Source organism: Coenobita brevimanus, chromosome 14 (genome assembly GCF_032717465.1).
Source record: "Coenobita brevimanus isolate Jiangsu-jjx chromosome 14, ASM3271746v2, whole genome shotgun sequence".
In the NCBI taxonomy this organism is placed as follows: domain Eukaryota; kingdom Metazoa; phylum Arthropoda; class Malacostraca; order Decapoda; family Coenobitidae; genus Coenobita; species Coenobita brevimanus.
Genome location: NC_136967.1, coordinates 43,262,232 through 43,267,914, shown reverse-complemented (window position 1 = coordinate 43,267,914; position 5,683 = coordinate 43,262,232).

The window sequence follows — 5,683 nt, the reverse complement described above, 5'->3', positions numbered from 1 at the left end:
TAAAATTTGTATCATTTCATGAGGATGAGATCTGAAAAACTGGTTCATTGAACACTTCATTTTTTGTCGGGTAGGAAGCAACAGCAGCCTTACAGTCTGCCTACAAATAACAGGTGCCGTGCCAGCCGTGAGAGGAGCACTAATGCCCTGATCTGAGAACTGGGCTTCATTTGTTACAGGTACCATCATCTCTTCCACGATGCAAAAACTGACATATACAGTTCTGTCTCTTTTCACTACATTAGAGGTAGGCTGCAAATACCATTGTTCTAATCATTCTTTTGGAATAGTTTTACTAGTCATTCAAACACTACCAGGTATGGTTGCAAATAAGAGTGCTCATGATTGTAAAGACAATTTTTCTGTCTGGGATTTCAACTGCCAATTATAGATAGGCCAAACAAATGCCTTAGTATTTTGTTTTGTATATTCTAAGGACTCTTTCCCATTTGTTCGCAGATTAGCTTCTTGTTGCTCCTCAGGTGCATTCGTAACATACACAGCAAAGAAAAATCTTATTCAAGTCTTTTCTTTTTTCAGCAGCTGGCTATATTCGGCTTCAGAGACTAAAACTGAAAGGGTTAAACGTGGGAGGCACGAATCCCTTCACCGATTGAAGTATTCCCTGAGATGAATAAAACCTGTTTAACCCTAAATATGCAACTTTTCTTTCTCTAGTCTCAATAGGTAACCTGGGGTCTCACATACCCCGTGGGGAAAAAAAATCTTATGTTTGGTTTATTGCAACGCTCTTTAGTAGACAATTAATTCAGGACATTTTCTTTCATCGAAGCCAAAGACGAAAAATGAAATTTAAATAGCCTAAATAAAAATATATATTTTAGAAATGTTTGAAAAGATGAGCAAAATACTGTACATGCAAATTGTAACCTTAACCCTAGCAAAACTGAATGCTAATATCTGAAACTTTTGGGTCATCTGCCGTAGATCAATGTTGGGATTTCTTCTAAACAAAAGGATAAACACCGCAAGTGAAAATGAACTGCACACGAGGACTGACATATGAGGTAACATGTTAGGTAGCCTGGGGTTTGACAGACCCAAATCAGAGCCAGTTCCAGTAATGAACCCATCATCCCCATGAAGGACTTCACTAGTTAGGAGGGTAAATGGAAGAACAGATCCCTTGGTGTGAAGATCATATATGAAAAAACTTAATTTTCGGACCTCAGACTTAATAGGGGCCTGGAGTTTTTGAGACCCCAGGTTGCCTATCTAGGGTTAACGCCTCAATGGCCGTGCCTTTGGAAAATGAAAGGCCCTCCTGGCCAGCCAAGGGATCATTTTTTCAGGTTTCGATAATAGAATTTTTGTCTATCAACGTGAAGAGAATCGTGACGCACCTGACCTTGTAATTTTTAGCTTCCTAAACCCATCCTGTGATTAGTAATGAATGACGGACTATTTTGCAAAATGACTTCGTATATGCTGATGAAAATTAATCAAATGCGCTGCAGTAGAAAATACCCATAGTTTCAAAAAAAAAAAAATCAGCACTGCTGAAATTGTTTGGAACGACTAGAAATATGTAACATCACCAAAAACAGTACATAATATGGGGAGTTTTATAAAGAAAAATAGTTATGATTTATGTTCGCTATTTTCGATGTTCATTGTGTTTATGCAAGTATGGAACTAGTTTTGTAGGCTGGGTGGTGTAGTGTGTGTCCAAAGCGGGATGAAAGATGTTACTTTTAGTCTGTTACCAGATACGGGTGCTGCTCGGTGTGTGTTGGCTGAACCATCCCGGCCAAAACTCTATACAACCCAAGATTAGCACCTCACACAAGGGAATTAGCACGAAGGAAAGGGAAGGTTTTATATTCACATATTCACCATGAGAACACCTCATATGTTGCTGAAACTCATATGCAAAACAAGAGATATGTAAAATTGACAAATTCAGTACATAAGTGCTTATAAATAAAAATATAATTATGAATGTTTATCCCTCTTTTATAATGTTTATTCCTGTATGGAGTTGCCGTTTTACTCTGGGTGGTATAGTGCATGTGGAATGTGGGGAGAAGGATGCTATTTTTTGTCTGATACCATATAAGGGTGCTGCTATGTGGATATATAGGCTGAACCATCACGGTCAAATTCCGATACGACCCAAGATGAGCACCTCACACAAGGGAAATTAGCTTAAAGGAAAGGGAAGGTTTTACATCCATATATTCTCCACGAGAACACCTCATATGTTGCTGAAATGCTTCGTGCAAGGAAACAAGAAATGTAAAATGAGCTAATCCAGTACATGTGTACTTTTAAGCTAAATAATATAATCATGAATATTTTCCCTCCTTATGTTTATAACGTTTGTTCCTGTATGGATTTTTTTTTTTACTCTGGGTGGTATAGAGTGTGTGAGCGAGAGGAAAAGGATGCCATTACTTTTTAGTCTGCTTCAAAGCTAATATAGGTGCAAAGCTGTGTGTATTTATGTTTAGGGGACAACCCTTGTTGTCAAATGACAATAAAAAGGCCAGAGATCAGCACAGTGAGCTGGGGGAAGGAGGGGTAAGGAGTGGGAAAGAGGTTGTAAGTTGTAGTTGTAAGTACAGCAAAAAAGGAATATGAATATTTTCCTACAAATACAAGAAAAGGGGAAGGGGGGAAGTATTAGAAACAATATAATAAAAAGAAATAATGACACATATATAATAAGTACAGAAAAAAACAACTAATTATCTTTTACACTTGCAGGGTTGTGGGTTGTAGAGTGGCCTGAGCAAGTAAGCGGGAGCACAGAGGATGCTGATCTCTCTTCCCTCTCTTCCCAAGGTCAAAAAGCAAACATTGATAAGCAGTCACTGTCTGGGAAATACACTACCTCTCTTATCTTCTTCTTGACTTACTTGCATTCTTATTCTTACTTACACTTGAACACTTGAGGTGTAGTGCAAAAGACAGTCTTCCACTCAAGACTGATTAACGACATACTGATCTGCTAGTAGTCGGAAGGGTCGAGTCAGGTTTGCGTCATCTCTCAGACCTTCGTTTCCCTTTCCAAAATTGTTTGTGTTTTATTTAAATTTGCACCGCATCGACTCCACCGGCCACAGTGTGGTAAAACGTCGTTCAATGCCTGCAGCCATTTAGGCGATTACTGTGTACTTAGAAGAATAATGTAAACAGAGTGTCGTTGTTGCACAAAGGAATATGAAAGTAAATAGTTTATGTGGTGAGTCTTGAACCCTTTAGTTACGCAGGACACACTTTGTGTATTCTCTTCAGTCCAATAACAGAGTAAGTTGCTTAGCGACGAGAAATCATATTGTCTTTTTACTTGGCCCTTTTGGGTTTGCGCTGCCCCCTTCTTGAATGCTGAACTTCATGTAGAAATTTTGATTGAACATGAGAATATGATTCTAGTGGGACGAAGGGCGGCTATGGAAAGTGTTGTAGAGCCATAGCACGGTCTTTTTCTTGCCACAATAATAATGAGACATTAACATATTACATAAGATGACACTGCTCTGGAATTGTGTGTAACATGACAGACAAAATGCAAAATAACACTGCAAAAAACGATGCACTGTTAAATGTAATAGAACGGGATTAAGCAACAATTACGATATGCTGGGCTTGCGTGACAAATTTGCATGGCTAATTTTGGCATACGCTCAAGCTGGTGTGGAAATCAGGGAGTGGACAGAAATGCAACGACACTTATGATAGACAGTTGCTGGGACAGCAGGACGCAATAGTGACCTCTGGCGAACACGAGACTAGTGACAACAGACCGGCCTTGGCAGTATCTACAGTATAGTCAGCACAGGACCCAAGGCAGATGTCGGAGGTGGTGTGAGGCAGGAAGTGGAACAGCACTCGCTAGCCAAACGAGCTGGAAGGAATCCCCCTGTAAGAATAAAAAAAATACATAAATAAAAAAAATAGATAAATAATAAATTCACCTCTCACTTCGATAACGTACCTCTTGTCATATCACTTGCCACCACTAGGTTTTATTCCCATTATCTAGATTTTAAGATACAGAAAGGGTTAATGAAGGCTATAGCTAATCCCCTCTGGTTCGGAACAATGTCACCCCAAAACTGAGCAAGACTGCCTTGTTCAACAAAGACAGCAAATATAATTTGTAGACTACCAACAGCGGCGTTACGATCTTTACACAGCCTTCAGAAACCCCTTCCGTAGTCTCTGTAAGCGTTAGTTGGTAGCAAAATTAAAATAAAAAAATACTTCATCGCAATAAAATACTTTTTTAAAAATAGTCTGCTTCATATACTCAGCATGGACAACAAGACTACGCCATCAGAGAAGTTAGCTTGCCTAAACAGCAAACAAGAGCCAATTGGACAGCTTTGAAACTGGCGACTATCTTCGTGGCGCACATTCTGTCAGTCTCTACACACCTTCCACCGAAATTGTAGCAGGACTCTCCATGCTGTAGAAGATAATGTTCTCAATAGACTCTCAGAGGATCCAGTTAGTACCTTGATTCCTGACTTTCAAGCATCATCCTTACTTCCCAAACGTACTTGCTTCATTGCAGGATGTAGAATATACGCTTGTAATGCTTTTCGTAATAAATGCGCCTTTCCATACTGTTTTCAAGAAAGCAAACAGACTAAGGAAAAAGTAATAATGTAATAATTAAAGGTGGGATAAACTACCAATTGTTCTGTGGTATCTGACGAGATCCTGGGAATTAGGGAATAGATTGTAATCAGTTTCACCGATATTTTTGACCCTGGTTTTAAAAGAACACCCAAAGTTATAGTCCTACCAAATTGCTTGATCGGTCTTATTCTCTTTATAGTAGAGTCTCAACACCACAATTTCTACACAGCAGAGCCTTACGTAGCAGCGAATGGCGGTGGGGACGGCCAGATGAGCCAGTAAAAGAACCAGCCAAGCCGTGGACATAGCAAGACGAGGTCGGGCACTGGAACCCAAATGAAGATGATCTGCTGGTGAGTCAGGCTGGAGTTACAGCCTGGAGAGCTAACTGTGCTGGTGAGCAGACAGTGACCTAGCTACTAATAAGGCACGAGCTTCTATCTTTCGCTGCTGTCACGCCATGGATTCTCAAAAACACTTATGGATTCATCAAACAACATAACAATTATCCTGGACGAGAGCATTTGTACTTTGAATACCAACAGTAATAGATCATTGTATGAATTAGGTAAGGATTTAATTTTACGGAACATTCGATGTTGTCCTGATTTTAAAAAACAAAGGGAATTTTGAACAATTTGTTCAGTTAATTCTAAACTACCTCTCCTTTGATAATTTCATCGATAAGTATGTCAGATTCGTTCCCTAGCTCTCAATTGCTATTTCTGTGGGAAAATCAAACATTTAAATTTACCTGTTCTGCTCCGTAACTAAGAGTAATAGTCTTATACTGTAGGTCTTGTGGACCTCCTTTAGTACACAAACACAATTTACTTATGAAATTCAGCCTGGCTTCTTATTATACTTTAAGATGTTTCTTTTTTAAAAAAATCCATAAAATCACTAATTGAAACCTGTTCCTTATTTGGAAGTTGATTCATACAGCGTAAATTCAGATTCCTATTAAGATACAAGAAATTATAGTAATTTGTGACAATATTCACGACGAACTACAGTAAATTTGCATCGCCATATGGTAATCATGTAATCATGATGCAGGTTATTTCGGTAG